The sequence below is a fragment of the Herpailurus yagouaroundi genome, unplaced genomic scaffold, assembly GCF_014898765.1.
Source record: "Herpailurus yagouaroundi ecotype Mexico unplaced genomic scaffold, PumYag 140, whole genome shotgun sequence".
NCBI classification, from domain to species: domain Eukaryota; kingdom Metazoa; phylum Chordata; class Mammalia; order Carnivora; family Felidae; genus Herpailurus; species Herpailurus yagouaroundi.
Genome location: NW_024412395.1, coordinates 23,014,934 through 23,033,281, shown reverse-complemented (window position 1 = coordinate 23,033,281; position 18,348 = coordinate 23,014,934). Strand labels below are relative to the sequence as shown.

Below are 18,348 nucleotides of genomic sequence, written 5' to 3'. Positions count from 1 at the left end.
TGTGTACCCCAAATAAGTCAACATGTGTCTCATATGCCCCTACATTGGGTTCCTGCCTCTAGATTTTGGACGAGCTAGCTGCCAATAACCTAGACTCGGGTTCAAGAAAATTCATGGCTTGCATATGTCCAGCTTTTTTTGTTTCTTTGCATGGGTGGAAGTGATATTCTTTCTTACTTTCCAGATCCCTGAGAGGAAACCAGAAATCCTCCCAAAACCCTTGATTTTTTTCATTCCCACAAATGGCTTTCAAGTGTCTTTAAGTTACTTTCTCTGAAGGACTTATGTGTTGTTTTTGTTACTTGTGCTCTTAACTTAAGAAATGTGATTGGGGGGCACCTGGATGGCTCAGCTGGTCAATTGTCCAACTCTTAGTTTTTACTCAAGTCATGATCTCATGGTTCATGAATTCGAGACCACAGAGCCTGCTTGGGATTCTCTCTCTCCCTCTCTCTCTGCCCTTCCCCTGTTCCTCTCTCTCTCTCTCTCTCTCTCTCTCAAAATAAATCAACTGAAAAAATAGAAATGTGTTTGGGAATTATTATTAGTATTTGTCCATCTAAGAACATTTTTTTCCTAGGTTACTTAGTTAGATATAGGTAAGAATTAGGGACAGATAACTAGATGATAGGTGATAGGCATTTAAAGACTATATGTTTAGTTGAATCTATGCATAGACTTGGAAAGGAGGACAGGGATAGTACTTACCTTTATCAATTAACTATCAATTTAGTCTTTGTGCCCAGTGATGCAATGAATGGACATTTCAGTGAAAGGTAAACTACTTGCCACATTTTCCTGATTTTGTTGATGTTCATACTTGTTAATGTATTCATGTTTATTTAGTTTTAGTTTTTGAGTTTCTGCTTATTCATCTGTCAAAAGACTTTTGATTGATTTTAGAAATAATGTTTTGTGTTTGGAAATCTGACTTTAGTAATGATATGGCTATAAGCCATGAATTTTAGAACATTTTGGCAATATCATCATAATAAAAAGTTTGTTCATTTATTCAACTAGGTAGTATAGTGAATATTTATTAAAGTCCTCCCTTTTAGCAGGTAACATTCTTGGCAAAGAGAATTTGGAAGTGACAAAGAGTCAAGGCTACAGGACTGATAGAGCTTCCATTTTAATTATGCAGAATGATTAAAGAAAAAAAACACAAATGGATACATAAAGTTTTCTTATAAAGGCTTAGTGCAATTAATAAAATAAATTTGTGTCATAACCTTTGGGATTACTTTTTCAATTAGCCACAGAAGGACTCTTGGATAGGATAATATTTGTGTGTGTGTGTGTGTGTGTGTGTGTGTATGTGTGTGTGTATATATATATATATATATATATATATATATACATATATGTGTGTGTGTGTGTGTGTGTGTGTGTGTATGTTATAGACCATGATCAGTAAAGGGCTTGAAATAAGGGGATATTTTTTCTATTTCCACTCTAAGTCATTTAAAACTATTCAAGATAATCATTCATGTTAATCATGGAACATACCATAAGCTGGTGTGATCTATATGATTTGCTTTTATCTTCACATAATTTTAATATGATTTCCATAAAGTAAGGTAAATGGGATTCAACTTCTTTGTGCAATTAGAAAACACAGAAGATGTTCCAATCAATCAAAGCACTTGATTGCTCTTTATTACAAGAGGGGAAAGAGATGTTACTTCATGGTCCATCGCTAATGGGTTGTTCCACTGCGGTGGTTAATAGCATGAGTTTCTTCTACATCTAATTTAAGGTTTCTGAATTAAATAGATTAAAAGATTAGTGGGAGCTCAGTGATGTATTAGTATGTGTGCAACCAATTATGTCTCTTTTTAACTTCATTTTATCACAATCTGAGTTCGTATAAAAAAAACTCTTTGATTTGGTTTAAGGAGGTCAATTTTCAACCACATTGCTCATAGTACAACAGAACTATTTCATGGGATCAGTGTCCTCTGGCACCTTTGATTACCTGGGTTGGCTATCAAGAACAGTAAAGATTAGTTCAAATAAATAACATACAAATAGACACGCATCATTTGTGGAGGTTGGAGTTTTAAATTCTAGTCCCACATATATTCCCAATGAATTAAGTGTCTCTAGTTACATTATTTGATATTTCCCATTTATTTTCTACATTACTTATTAAAACTACCAGAACTCATTACCCCAGGAGCCTGCTATAATTTAAAAGATTTTCAGGTTCTAAGGCTAGTCAAACACTGGGGAAATTTGTCTGTGATATCAAAGACCTTAGGTCTTGGGAAATAGGTAATATTCTTATCTATTCCTGACTTTACAAAATTTTTTATAAATTTCCAGTTTATAATAAAGTCCATTGCTTTTTCCATCTCACCACGATAATTAGAACAACATAAAGGTGGGTGGGTGGTAAAATATTTTAGTAGGTAACTTGCTTTTGGAAACATTACCTGGGAAATTTGATATTCCATAAAATGATGGTCAGATTCCCTGGCTCCCAGGTCATAGTAATCCGTTTTTAATCTTTCTCAATCCATATTCAAGTAGCTCTAAGTGAAAGTAACATAGAAAAGCCATTATGCAGATATACCCATTAAGAGTCACCTTTCTTTAAAGGCCGTGTACATGTGTATTGGAGGGGGAGGGGTTCAAAATGCTTGTTTAAATCGTCTGATCTTACAGTTCTTTTTATAATTAATGTCAGAACTCTTGTTTTTACTCATATTATAACTCAGCATCTCAAGATCTGAAATTCTGTGCTAGTACAGTTCTGTCTTTACCATGATATTTACAGAGTAGCTATTATATGTAAGTCCCTGTGTTTATAGAATTTGTACTTGTAATACTCAAACCATAAACAGTAATCCTGGGATATAAAAATGTTTATTTATCCAAATAATTATGAAAGATATCCAGGTGTATAACAGTCCTGAGGCAATTACTTATTTTGTAAACTTCAGTTATTTGGATCTGAGAAATTTTAGGGAATTTTAGCTTAGAATATTTCAAGAAGTTTTTTAACTCAATAATTTAGGAAAATTCCAGTAAAAAACGAATTATTTGAGAAGATAAAACAATTTTAAGGAAAATTACATATAAACTTGCTTAACTGACAACTTGTTTCATAATCATATTAATTGATGACACTAACCTGATAAACAGGCTTGCTTTCTTCAGTTAACAGTTCTGCTTTTCAAAATATTGGCTATTCTTCAGTCATGCGTTCACAGAGTTACGTACTTGGTTAACCTAGAGCATGAACTGCTATTTTCTGATTAGAGTAAAACCTTAGTTTGCGAGAATAATTTGTTCTGGAAACATGTTTATAATCCAAAGCACTCATATACCACAGTGAATTTCAAGAACCATTGACTCAATTGTGGTCATGTAACATTCAGCATCATCAACTACTTGTATTGCAAGACGTCGCTCGTTTATCAAGTTAAAATTTATTAGAAATGTTTGCTCATCTTGGGAACACTTGCATAACAAGTTACTTGCAATTCAAGGTTTTAGTTTTCTCTTTTGAGTTTATTGTTATTCTCAGAGGTTCTTAACTTCCTTTGAAGGCTCTTCCTTCTCTTCTATCACCCTGCAATATTAAATATTTTACCAGTTTCTTTTTTCTCTCTCAGTATTCTTGAGAGATTCATCCACTCACATGTTTTGCTTATCACATATGTGTTAATGACAGAACATGTACACTAATCACTCTCAAAACTACATCTCCAGACTAGATCTCTTTTCTTTAAATTAAAAAAAAAAATTTAAATTTATTTTTGAAACAGAGAGAGACAGAGCATGGGGAGGGGAGGGGGAGAGAGAGGGAGACACAGAATCTGAAGCAGGCTCCAGGCTCTGAGCTGTCAGCACAGAGCCTGACGTGGGGCTCGAACTCACGGACTGTGAGATCATGAACTGAGCTGAAGTCAGACGCTTAACCGACTGAGCCACCCAGGCACTCCAGATCGCTTTTTGATATCTAAATCCTTAGTATTTTCCACATATCTTTACAGGAATATCCCACAGACATTTCAAAAAGGACTATGCACAAAACTCTACTCATGGTCTTTCCCCAAACCTCCATTTCTCCTCCATTTCTTAATTTGGTGAATTCCTCCTAACAGTCATTTTCAACTCTAAGGCTTCACATTCACTCATACCTGAGGCTTAAAATAGATTTCCTTAGGCACTTCTATATTTCAAATGTTATTCTTTTTTGGGACTCTAATTTACTTTTGTTTGGACCATTGCAATATTCACCTAACTGGTCTTCTTGCTCTTAATGGCTGAAGATACCACAGTGCTGCTAAGTTGGTCTTTACTAAATAAAAACCATCTCATGTTATTCATCTATTTTAAATCCTTCAGTGATTTCCTGTTTTCTATTGGATAAATTTCAAACTGTTTCTATAATGCCTTGGCTTATTAATTTATTTTTAATAAAGCAGGCATTTTCTATGTTTAGGCACTGTCCTAGATTCTGGGGACATAGAAATGAACAAATCATGAATCTGACCGTTACTTACATCTCTAGACTTCCTTTTCCTGCATTTTTCGCTCCAGCCATGCTGAAATCTCTGCTATCCCTGAAAAGCAACATGATCTGCAAAATGTCTGTGGTCACATGCTTCTTCTTCATGTGATATTTTTCTCATTCACAGATCCATCTACCTACTCAACCTCTAATTATATTCTAAGACTTGGATTAACTAATACCTTCTCCAGAAAATAAAAAAGGGCTGATAAGTTGCAAAAAAAAAAAAAAAGTGGTGGAAGAATCACGGAGCTCTCAGATTAGTAGAATGGATAACTCCATCTTCTATGTTTCTCTAGTATTATGAACTTTCCTCTATTGTGGCACCATGTTTCAGGACAAAACACCATTCCAAAGATATTTATAGAATTAAGTTTATGACATGAAATCATGCAGTTATAGTAGGAAAAAGCAGAATCATGGCATGTCTTGATTACCAAGAGAATCATTCATTTAGGTACCAGAAAAGCTCTCCTTAATGTGTACCAAAGCCAAGAACACAGTGTGCAGAGAGTACACTAACAGAACATCTCTGTGGCCCTTCCAGATTTGTATCAACAACTGAGCATATTCACATTAATAAAAGCCATGTAGTAAAGGCTAATATAAAAATGACTTAGCTTTGAGTGTGCATTCTTAATTGAATTATATACTTTTTTATTATTGTGCACTTTCACATCTCTAGTGTAATGTCATTTTGGTCTTCAGATGACTGATCACAGCTAGGCTTCTGTACTTGTGGTTCACCTTGTGAGACTTCATTGCTTCCTCTGTACTCCACACACCTGCAACACTTTCTTCATCTTATTTGTTCACATATGAATCTATCTTCTACTCTTAAGCTTTTCACTCTTTTTAGGCAAAGACAATATCTTGTTTGTTTATGTGATTATGACACTTAGAAAAAGTCTTAAAAATACACAGAGCTTAAAGTGTTATGTTGAATAAATGACAAGTCATCTGTGAATATTTATTAAGCATTCATTATATGGCAGTCTCTGTATTAGGTTCTAGGGATACAACAGTAAAGAAAAACAAAGTTCATGCCCTCATGGGTATTAACACTCCAGTTTTTAAAGAATAAAGTGGGAAGTTTGCAAATTTGCAAAACAGAAGCTTTGCTACTGCTACTCTTTCAGTATCTTGTAAACTGCCCTAGATCACCCCTTGAAAAATTTATGTTTTTATTACTTTAATGTAGGATTGGTTTTGCTTATTTACATGCTACTCCATTTGTGATCTTCCTATGGTTATTGTCTCATTGAGAAGCCTTTTGGTTCAGGGCTCCTGAGTGGCTAAGTTGGTTAAGCATCTGACTTCAGCTCAGGTGATGATCTCATGGTTGGTGGGTTCGAGTGCTGCATTGGACTCTGTGCTGACAGCTCAGAGACTGGAGCCTGCTGTGGATTTTGTGTCTCCCTCTTTCTGCCCCTCCCCTGCTTGTGTTCTGCCTCTCTCTCTCTCTCTCTCTCTCTCTCTCTCTCAAAAATAAATAAATATTAAGAAAAAAAAGAGAAGCCTCTTGGTTCTTCATAAACAGGGCCACTGTTTATTGCTGTGTACATTGTGCACTTCACATTCACAAAGACTGTGTTGTGATTGGCACTCTTGAAGTTGTACAAATCAACATTTAAGCTTAAGCAGACTATCAGAATCACCAGGAGAACTTCAAGTTACAGATCTCTTGACCCCATCTCTTAAAAATCTGATTTGGTATATCTGGAATATAACCTGATACGTGATGTATTTTAAAGCCATACCCCCTTCCCTCTATCCTTTCAATCCCTCCATTCCCATCTCATGATTTTGATGACCCACTGTGTCTGGAAACCTCTACTTTAAGCGGCTGATGGTCAGCTTTATGGGGACTCCCTAGAAGATCACTGTAACAATTCTGGCTATATTGTGTAATGCTCACTCTATTTCAAGCCTAAAATGCCTCTAGTATGAATTTAAATTAGCTTTGATCTCCATACATCTACCCAAGATAGACTACTCAAAAACAACTTTAACACATTTTTATGCCCCAGTCTCCATATTTAGTCATGAAGCCATTGATTTGGCCACCATCATGAATTTCAAATTCTCCTTTTATCTCATTTCTCATAGCCCCTGCCCTAGTTAATTCTGATTTGTGCCTTTCCAAAACTCTTCCAATTATTTCTTAACAGTTCTCTCTGCTCTACTCCCAGGACATCTCTAATCCAGTTCCTACATTTCCTCATGAGTGATTTATCTAAAAAATAAACCTCATCGCCACCCCCAAGCTTAAAAATATTAATTGGTTCCCCATTGTCTATAGCATTAAGTCTAAACTCTCTGACATGAAATCTAAGGTCAGTCTCAATCTAGTTGAATCTCTTTTTCTATTATGTCTCTAAATATTATATTTACCCTCTATTTGGTCTAGTGAAAGCTATTAGCTGTTCCCTAAATACATTATGCATTCTCCTCATTCTTTGTTTATGTTATTTCCTCTGCCTGAATGCCACCTTCTGTTTTACATTTTCCCCTCATCCATCAAGGGACAATTAAAATGTTACTTCCACTTCTTGGCTCCACTGTGCCTTTTCTTGTATTTTTTTTTTTTTTGTAGATTCATATAGAACTTGATGGCATGGGCACATGCTCATAATTTAAGTGTTAAAATAAAAAAAAATATCCAAAGCTATAATTACTATACTAATCTAATTTTATAATAATTTTACACATACCCACAAATATAGATACCCAGTGTGGTGGACTGTGATGTGACAATTTGGCTTAACTGGGAACTATGTGGTTCTAGTTTAGTATTTGACAAAGAGGAATTTAAGCAAATTTGGAAAGCAGAAATGAAGTAGCAGTCATCCTGCTCTGAAATTCTTTTTTGAGGTCATATGCAGTGATGGGCAGGCACAGATTGCTTGGCCATTTCCAGTTTGTCCTCATTCTCCTCTGCTTTTCTTCTAGGTCTTCTGATAACGGACATTTGTTTGTGAACCTACTACAAACAGGTAATGAATTTATTACCTCCCATTATGGAACTTTAACTCCATAACATTCTCCCTGTCTTATTTCACTCATATTGACTATGTTCCAAAAGTGACCTTGACTAACACATACAAGAAGAGAGAGAGGGAGGAAGATGGGAAGGGGATGCGGAAGCAGCTCTGAAGAGTATATATACAAGAATGCTAAATGTGTATCTCTCAAAAAAGGCAACAGACGCATTAATTCAAAAGTGACTTTGTGACCCAGGTTGATCTAGTCTTATAATTCACAAGACTTCTGTTTCCCATTAGGCAGTCTATATGTGACTCTTTGTTTTTGATTACCAAAAGGAGAGTACTTCCACCAGAGGACCACCAATGATTCCTCTTAATGGGAAGTTCAGTCTGCTTTCTGGCCAGTTTGGGATCTTCCAGAGTCAGCATGAATAGTCAGAAAGGAGATCACTGCGGGTGGAGGTGATTGACTATGATCATCAAAAAATTGTACAGTGAGACAGAGAAGAGAAATAAGATGTGAGCCAAAGTGATCTTCAGTGTACCTTATTGTGCCACACTCACCTACAGAGTCAAGACTGTTCAATGTCTGCAACCCTCATCAATTAAAGTTTGAGTCACTCACCAAGAAGAGCCCCCACCCCACTGAGATGCTAACTGAAGAGAAGGGAACAGATGCATGGAAAAGGATGTGGTGAAGTCAAGACATGGACAGACCCTCAAGATCAGTTGTGGAAATAATGACTTCAGCCACTACCCACTTTCATTTTATTTTCAATGCACTTTTCCCCTTGTTTCCCATGGTCTTATATCAGGTGTATTGATGATTATTTCTACAATGTAGCCAGAAAATAGGTTACAAAATTTGAGATAGTATCATGAAATCTAAAGAGAAATGGACATCTAGTCCAGAGCTAGTCCAGAGACAGTCCAGAGAGTCTGAGCACTGAGATGTACAAATGATCTGATTAGATATTGGGTTTTGTCTCTTTGGAGATATGAAATATTAAACATTTAGAAGCTCGCATCAAAGTAAGACTGTTTCTCCAAATTAAATGTTTATAATTCGAATAGGAAAAAAGCATTTAATGGAATATAAAAGAAATGTTTCAACTTTTCTCTTAAAAAAAAATCTCGTTACAGATTTACAGTTCCATTTAGGTTTCTTTTAATGTAATCTTTAAAGAATATTTTCATAGCCTTCTAGTATTTGTGACTATTGGCAATACCACCGTTCTCAACTCTCTCTCAATACTTACCACATAAGCATTGTCTTGGTATTTTTAATTATTTTTCTAGTCTACTGGCAACTTAAAACCCTCTCCCCTCATTGGCAGCAGATACTGGATTAAAGTTCTTCAGGTAGAAAAACTGCTTTCATTTGTGTCACTCCCCAGTGCTGAAGACTCTAAGACGTCTCCTACTCTTGCTGCAGAGATGGTTGGAGTTGTTTTAGTGGCTTCAGTCTTAGGGTAGATGACACATCCTTCAGCAGAGAGACCAAGCCCTGGGTTCTGTGAAGGAAGGAAATAAGACATACAAACTAAGATTAAGTCTTGTGAAAACTGCTTTCCTGAACAAAGAATTATTTTATTTTTAAAGTTTATTTATTTATTTTGAGAGAAAGAGAAAGCGAGAACACACAAGCATGGGGAGGGGCAGAGAGAGAGGGAGAGAGAGAACTCCAAGCAGGCTCCGCACCATTAGCCTGCCCCAATAAGGGGCCCAAACTCATGAAACTTGAGATCATGACCTGAGCTGAAATCAAGTCAGATGCTTAACTGACTGAGCCAGTCAGGTGTCCCAAAGAATTGTTTTGAAAGAAGTAGTAGTTGAAAACCCTTTAGGGCAGTATCTTATCTGACATAAAGAGAGGGAGACAGTGTGGCCCACCCAGAAATGGAAGACCACAATCTCAAAACTAAATCTGACCATGTCTTTTATTTCTTCAAAATCAAACATTATTAATATGTACCAAACCATAAAAGTGTGTGTGCTTCAGGAAGATGAGATACTCCCTATGCTTATGTAACATCTGCACTTCACAGTCTCAGCAGCAAGCACCGCTCTGACTTTGAAGTCTGGAACTTGGAAAATGTGCAGTCATTTGATACTACCACCTTCTTTTCTGAATCTGCCAAGCAGTTTCTTCCTAAAGGTAGGTGCATCATATATACATTGAAACAGTTTTTTAAAAGTGAAGTTAGGACAAGAGTCAATTAGAGGTTTCTGCTTTTGATTTTTATTTCAAATGCTTATTCCTATTTCTGACCCTTGTTCTTTACTTTTTACTTACCTTTAGGGAAAAATGAGCGTGGGAGTTAAAATTGAAATTGCACTAGTAAAGTCACTTGGACCTTAGAGCTTGAAAGGGATATTGGCATTTAGTGACATTGACTTTGGACTTATCTGTCTCTGTTCCCTTTTATTCATTTTTGGAAGTGCTCAATCTTTTTTGAGGCTTTTCCTTGAAAAACTCTCTCCTGCTTCCCCTATTCACTTATCCCATCCCCAAGTATAAACACAAAACTCCACCATATTAGACCTATCCTTGACCATGAAAATGACTTTTGAAACATTTTCACGATTCCTGAGTATTAGCAGAGGTTTACTTGAGCCCTGAAAAGTGGCATTGGCTGTGACTGCTCTCAAGTATAGATCTGATTATTTTCAGTCATTAAAACAAAATTCTTCTAGGCAAGGGCAGATTCTCTTTCAAATCCTACCTGCTGTGCAAGCATGACAAAAGATTGAACGGATGGGAATGCACTGAAGCAGTCCAAATTCATCCTTTGACCTCTGAGCTCAACTGGCTGTCATGCACAAATTTGATTTTTGCTAGAAAGATCCATTTTTCCATCCCTCAAAGGAAAAAACTAATGAGACTGAATGAGTTGAGGAATTATTTCTTGAACGATTTTTCACAAGTGATGTATAGCAAATCTAGAAGTTTTCTTTTCAATACATATTTTTGTTGGGCAATTTGGGGACTGAGGACAAACCATAGAACTTTTCCTGCTTTAGAAAATAAAATACATGTTATAGAACCCAACCACATGGGCAGCATGGTATAGTGGAAAGTGTCTTAAACTCTTGAGTTTGAAGACGTAGCCTAAAATCCTAGAATGCTGACTGTACCACTTCATAGACGTGTCATCTTTTTCTCAGCTTGTTTCCTCTTTTTACCCTAAGAAGGTATAAGCATCCATCCTGCCCAGTCTCTCTCCACACAGGAATTTTCCTGAAAAGGGAAGTGATTTATTCAGCCACAAAGGGTTAAGCACAAATGAGTGAGGCTCTTACTTTATTCTAATGAATTTTAATTGAGTTAAACATTACAGCATGCACATATGAAATTTGTACAAGTTGTCATACAATATTTGCTTAAATTCCATAACGAGGAAATTTATTTGCAAGGTAAAATTGTAAAAAAGGGACAAGTCTGAGCTCAATAAATGGGGGAAGACTTCATGAAAGAACAGGACTTAGTCTGTGTTTTTAATTCTTGGTAAAATTTTCTGAGGTGAGAGTAGAGGCCATTGTGAGATGATGAAAACTATACTGACATTGAGGTAAACACTGGTTTGAAAACAACTCTTCCATTTGCTAGCTATACAGAAAAGTCATTTAAAACTATTTGATATTCAATGTTCTCATTTATCAAAAGAAGAAAAGATAACTACCTCACAAAATAATTGAGAGTATTTAACAAGATGATGCATACAGAAGAGGCTAGTGCTGTGCCTGGCACATATCAGGTACTCAATGCTTTGTTCAATTCAGGAGGAGGCAAACATAGAAGGAAAGACATGACAGTGGTAACAAGCATATCATACTTAGAGAAGAGTACAGAAGCTAGACTGGCTCAAGAAGAAGAATCATCACTTGAGACAGTGAGCTATAGTGAGAAGACATTTTCTTTTGCATCATAGAGACCCAATATGACCTGCCTAAACTGATGCTCATGTCTTTGTGGAGTTGCCAATGGAATCTAAGTTTCTCAATTTTTCTACCTAATTTTGAATCCTTAGTTTCTTATCTGTTGAATTCACTTGAGCTGTTTGTGGTGATGCCAGCATAATGCCAGACCAACAGATCAATCCAGCCAAAAAATTGATCAAGACAGAGAAGAAAAAATACAAGTGGCGATTGATTATGGGTTGTTGAATGAATAGATAGGTGAATTCAGTAAGAGTGTTTGATATATTAAAGGCATACATTGGTTCAGTATACATTTCTTTTTATTTTGAGATCACGTATTAATTAGCTTTGCTAAACCATGCTGCGGTGACAAATCTCTAGACTTAACAATAGTATTTATTTCCCACTCATATCTATCCACTGCATTTTTATTTCAGTTCACTTTATTTGTGTTCTAAATCTGGGGCCCAAGTTGTGGAAGCAGTCTGGTGGCAGAAAGGCAAAGAGTTAAGGCCATTCAATACAATTGCCCTTCATGTTCTACTAACAGGGGTGTTTTGGGCACTTCTGCCTACATTGCACAGGCCAGAGAAAGTCATGTGGAGCAGGGACATACACTTCTGCCACAAGGGGACACTTCAAGTCAATGGAGCGTGAAGTATGATCCTCCTACAAAGAAGAAAATGAACAATCAGGACCAAAAATGCAATCTAGACAGACCACAAATTTCTAAATTAAGGTTCTTTAAGAATTAACCTACAATTATTTTGCCCCCATTCTGAAATGGAAAATAGATAGCCAAAAGCCAGCATGCTATTTGTACTTTGCTCAGGCCACCTTTATTTCACAGATGTACAAAATTGCAATTACCTTTCTTACCTGCTTGCCCTTCTATGGGGCACATCAGAGGCTAATGTCCATTCCTAGTCCATCTTTCAGTCAGACAAGGGGGCAGGCATGTGCTCATTCCCTGAGATTGCATCTTGGATATGCATATTATTGTTCAGAAAATTGAGTGGGCTTCACAGAATCCAGATTTATTGGTAAATTCTAGATGCTTCACTTAATATATTTTAGAATGCATTGTGGCATGCATTGTAGTGGCCATGTATTTAAAGAATTGACTCAAGTAAGATGCAAAGAGTGTAATGGGTAAATCAGTAAGTGTCCAGGGGCTTTGGAAAGTGTGACTCTCATTATTTCCTGAGCAATGAGTGAGCTAGGTTTGTTTTTATTTTCACATATCCTTTTGAGCAGTCTCCATCTGTAGCTAATGTTATAAAGCCAGTGTCTGAGACATCTTTGTTTTTATTGAGGCAATATATCTGAGTCCTCTCTTTATCTTAAGTAATCCAGTACCCCTGAAAGATGATGCTGGGACTCTGAAAGAAAAAAAAATCTGATAAGATAACAGCTTACAATGACATTTATATAATTGCCCCAGTCAGAACTCATTTCTGGCTGCTTATGTGAAAGCTTACTTCACTGTTGTAGCTAGGAAACAGGGGAAGCAAATAGCTGCTTCTCTTTGGCTCCCACTTTCTGAACTACTTATGCATAAAGGAAAGCTTTTCATCCAGGAATCCTGTACTTAAAATCATACATAGATTTGCCTCCTAAAATCCCAATTTTCTTTGAAACATAATTAGAAGCACCTGTCATTGAGACCAAATTGTCTTTATTTATACCCAACAAGTTTCTCTATAACCAGTAAAACCCCTCATACATTTCTCCTTCCAATTTGTGTATTATAGAGGTCCTCAAACATTTTGACTGAATTTTTAATTTCGAGTCAGTTGGGTTCACACTAGAATGGTAGATGACATGTCCCTCACTAGAGCTAGCAGGAATTTTCTGCAATTTGCAGGACTTATCTAGAAGCGGTTGCCATGAATCCCCATCTGAAGATTTGAGGCAGCTTTTCCTTGTTCCATTCTCCAATCTACACTCTCTATGTTCTTATTCCAGGGACCTCAAGACTCTATAGAAATTGAGAGTCTGCCTCAATGCTCTATCTTTGAACTAGAAAGACCCATCTATACATTATGTGAGAGATGACCAGTAAGGAGGAAAAAGATCCGCCCAAAACTGTCTCTAATATTCTACCTAGTTCAGTCTGATTTTGTTCACTGTAAAGTTTAATTTTATTTCAAAGTTTTGTTTGTCTTCTTATCCCCTGAATATTGTTTGTTTCCATGACTCCTGCTGGAATTGAGGTCTATTTACCTCTGGTTTTCACTTCCTAGAAGCCTTGGGGAAGCCATACTTATTCTAGACTCTGAGAAACACACCCTAGCACCAATCCACATGGTATTTGACCAGTAGCCTAGTTAGGTCAACTGAAAGCAAGACTAGATAATATCATTCCTTAAAAAGTTGAGGTCTTGAAGAAAAAAAACCTCACTTGCTTTCATTCATTTGGTCTTCATTGTGTCACATTAAGGTCAGCCAAGCAGTGAATTACTCAGGATAATCTTGCAACCTCTGTGTGACTTGGACAAAGTTAGCTTTAAGGAGTTTTCACTGTACTTTGGAAAAATATAATATTTGGGGGAGGGTCATCTAACATGGTCAGACAAAGGACACATACTGGTAACTTAGTTCCTCCATGAAATATTTTTCACTGTGATGAATGAGATCCCAGAGAACAAAGACTGTCTTACTCATTTATAGTCACAAACTATAAAACACTTTCTGGACTACAGTGAGTATTTAATAAATGCCTATGATATGAATAATGGATAAATGAATAAATTCAAAAAGAATACATTATTATACATTACTATAATACCACCAATATTTATCATTTATTATTATTATTTTTTTTAAACTGAGTTGAATCCTCAGCAGCTTTTTTTTTTTAAGTTTATTTATTTTTGAGACAGAGAGAGACAGAGCATGAATGGGGGAGGGGCAGAGAGAGAGGGAGACACAGAATTTGAAGCAGGCTCCAGGCTCTGAGCCATCAGCTCAGAGCCCGACGCGGGGCTGGAACTCACGGACCACGAGATCGTGACGTGAGCTGAAGTCGGATGCTTAACTGACTGAGCCACCCTGGCACCCCTATCATTTATTATTTACTAAGCTAACAAACTGTGAAAATAATGAAATCCATTATTCTTCATGGAATTGAATATTTTCAACCACCTTACAAGATGAGAACTATTTTATCTTCATTGTGTCACCAATAAAAATAGAGATTTTTTATTTGCTTGTGTGAATCTTATTACAGGGCCTCACATACTGTTATTATTCTGTAAAGTAAATATTTCTGAATGGAAAACAAAGGGAAGCAAGGAAGCATGGAAAAAAGGAAGGAAGGATGACAGAAGTAGAAGGTAGCAGAGCCAGTGTACCACCCAGATCTGTTTTCAAAGCTTTTTCTCGTTTTTTTTTTTTTTTCAAAGATGTACATTGACTCAATATATAATTTTAGGTATATATTATTTTCAAAGATTCTGGAAACTGGATTGTAATGGTATAGAAAATGGAACCTCTACCCTGAAGGAATTTCCAACCTACTAGGAAAAACGATCAATCAACAAGAGGAATAGAATAAATTCAAAATATATTCTTGTATTTTGGAATAAAAGGAAAAGCAGACATGAGATCAAAAATCAAGGCCTTTTGCATGTCTAAGTGTATGTAAGTCAACCCTCAGGAAAGCTGTAAAGTCAGAAATCAGCGATAGCTGTCTTAGTGTCCAGCAACTTCTCTTCCTGCTTTTTCTCCCCTTAGAGGCAGGTTCATCATCCACTTCTCTCTGCCTTTTTCCAAATTCCCCTCTTAAAAAGGGATATTAGTATTGACACACAATGTGAATTTAAGTCATTATGCTCCTTCTTCATAGTGTGTAAATATTTAAACCCCATCCCCATCTGTGGACTTTAAGTCATCTGCAAGAAGGTGGATGGGATTTCTATGCGGTGAGCACCTTTCTACTCCACTGAAGATATCATAGTGCCCAAAGAGTCATAGTCTCTGCCAATATGTAAACCTAAAATTAGTTGAGACAATACTATTAAAAAACAGAGGATCATGCCCTACAGTTCTGATTTGTTGTTTAGCTGATATTTATTCCTCAAATCCTGATTTTAGTGTGGCAAAACTCAATTACTTTGGAAAATACCACATAGGAAACACCCATAGGCATCCCCTGAAAGTAACTACTATTTTTTTTTAATTTTTTTTTCAACGTTTATTTATTTTTGGGACAGAGAGAGACAGAGCATGAACGGGGGAGGGGCAGAGAGAGAGGGAGACACAGAATCGGAAACAGGCTCCAGGCTCCGAGCCATCAGCCCAGAGCCCGACGCGGGGCTCGAACTCACGGACCGCGAGATCGTGACCTGGCTGAAGTCGGACGCCCAACCGACTGCGCCACCCAGGTGCCCCCGTAACTACTATTTAGGTATGCACTTCCTTCAAGTTTTATAGGTGTCTATAAGAGGATATGATAAAATTGAGGTTATGATATAGACATGAATATTTTTACCATTTTGTGGCTATCAATATTTGATAACATGAGTATATATTAATTTATTTAACTGTTCTTCAACTGATGTTCTCTTAAATCATTTTCATAATTATTCTCATAAATAGCACTGAAATGAACGTCCTTATTTATGAAACTGTGTACATGTGCCTGATTATTTCTTTGCCATACATACCTAGAAGCAATTCTCTCTATACGTTATGCAACACTTTGGATAAACCTAAAATTATTTCAAAATAAAAAGGTAAAGTTATGTCAAATTACATGTATATATATATATATATATATACACACACATATAATTACTTGGGTATTTTCTTACACTTTTCTGATTATTTCTTTTTTTTTTTTAATTTTTTTTCAACTTTTTTTTAATTTATTTTTGGGACAGAGAGAGACAGAGCATGAACGGGGAAGGGGCAGAGAGAGAGGGAGACACAGAATCGGAAACAGGCTCCAGGCTCTGAGCCATCAGCCCAGAGCCTGACGCGGGGCTCGAACTCACAGACCGCGAGATCGTGACCTGGCTGAAGTCGGACGCTTAACCGACTGGGCCACCCAGGCGCCCCTGATTATTTCTTTCAATAAATGTAGTTAGTGTCCTACAAGAACACTCCTAAAATAAGTAAATGAGTAATGTTGCATTTGGCTCATAGGAAATATTCAGAAATATTTCAGGAATAATTAATGAATGGATATAGAAAGAAAAGATTTTGTTCACAATGACTGGTCAGAAATTCATACCATCTTATATTTTTTTTTCCTCTGTCACCTTCCACATCTACCTGTATTGATGCATGACTCTTTTTTTTTTTTCACATAATTTACAGATAAAGTCAATAATCTGAGAAGTGTGTTCTTTCTGCTTGTAACCACAGATCTCTGAATAGTTCCACTAATGGAAAATTAGTGACAAAAAATTACTGCTTTGGAAATAATAATACATCAAAGCTATATGACTCCTCTGTTGGGACAAAATCCTATGTCATATGTTGGATTTTCTCTGTTCTGCCTAGAGTTCCTATCTGAGAATTTCTTATGTTCATTTCATATTAAAGAATATTTAAAATAGAACCTCTGGCCTATTCTATAAGAAAAAAGTGTGCATTATCACCATTTTTATGATACTTCCCAAACTTCTGTGGGACTCCAACGTGTGAGTAGCTTGCAAAACACTTAGAATGCTTTCTGACAGTGTCAGATGAAGAAAAGAAACACTAAGCAGTGTCTCTGTAAGCCAAAGGCCAAGCCCCATGGTTTCAAAATCTGTCTCTCTGGCTCTTGAAGCCTTTGAACTCTGAGAAATATTTCATTTTTGCTCCTTGTTCCTCTCTGAATCTAAGCTATTGAACCCGCAGTCATTGTACAACTACTTTCCTTCTTTCCTTTGCCTGTTGTTATTAAAAGACCAGTTACTTTTCATTGGAAGGAGTTTCAATGAAATGTGACTGTTTACCATGGAAAAGAATAAGCCATATACACATTCCTCTTCCTCTTTGTGCCTTTTTAATAAAGATGAGAGTCAGAATTTCAGATGCTCTACAAGCCAGGTGTAGGTCGTTGACTTATTTAACTCTTCCTGTGAAGAAAATGTTCTTGTAGGATCAAGGCAACTTCCTTCATTTCTGATGACTATCAGGCAGCAGCAGAAATCCAAATAATAATCTAACAATTAAATGAATTATGGGGAGCCTGGGTGGCTCAGTTGGTTAAGTGTACGACTTCAGCTCAGGTCATGATCTCATAGTTTGTGGGTTTGAGCCCCGTATCGGGCTCTGTGGGGACAGCTCAGAGACTGGAGACTGCTTTGGATTCTGTGTCTCTCTCTCTCTCTCTGCCCCTCCCCTACTCGTACTCTATCTCTCTCTCAAAACTGAATAAATATAAAAAAAATGTTAACAGTTAAATTAATTAGAATGTAGATATGCCCAGAAACAGAGAAAGGGCCTTCACAGAGATACACAGAGATGCATTTGAATAGACTTTCTCCCTAGATTATTATGTTGTGTGTGTGTGTTTTTTATTGTTTGTTAAACATAAACATGTTTTTCTTTTATCCTTCAAGAATCCAAGGAGCAAAATGTTACCCTCCTTTCAGTGAGGTAATAGTCCCAGAGTGACTCTGTATAAGAAACCTGACTGAAAAACTACTTTTTTTCCTGACATATCACCTCTTTCTTACATTTAAGGGCCTGAGTTCTAGTACAAGTTGAGCTGTAATTCACTAATATGAATATGAACCTTGATTTTCAATGTTGAAGCTACCATTATCAAACTTCAAGGTTTATTTATATTTTAATGTAGCTTAATTCGACGTGATAATACCTTTAGTAGATTTTTTTTTCCTTTCTAGAGTTCATCCACTCTTCTTCTGATCACCATATCCAGTTTTCCTCTGGAGAACTTCTCCTTCCCCTTAC

At 36.5% G+C, this 18,348-nt stretch overlaps 1 long non-coding RNA gene across 1 annotated transcript in view; it reads left to right on the top strand.

The window, feature by feature from the left end:
• Nucleotides 1–18,348, top strand: part of LOC121030230 (uncharacterized) — a 63,623-nt gene that overhangs the window by 42,730 nt on the left and 2,545 nt on the right. The window contains exons 3-4 of the long non-coding RNA XR_005790127.1: nt 7,478–7,521; nt 9,561–9,670. This is a non-coding gene — a long non-coding RNA (uncharacterized LOC121030230). The remainder of the gene's footprint in view (nt 1–7,477; nt 7,522–9,560; nt 9,671–18,348) is intronic.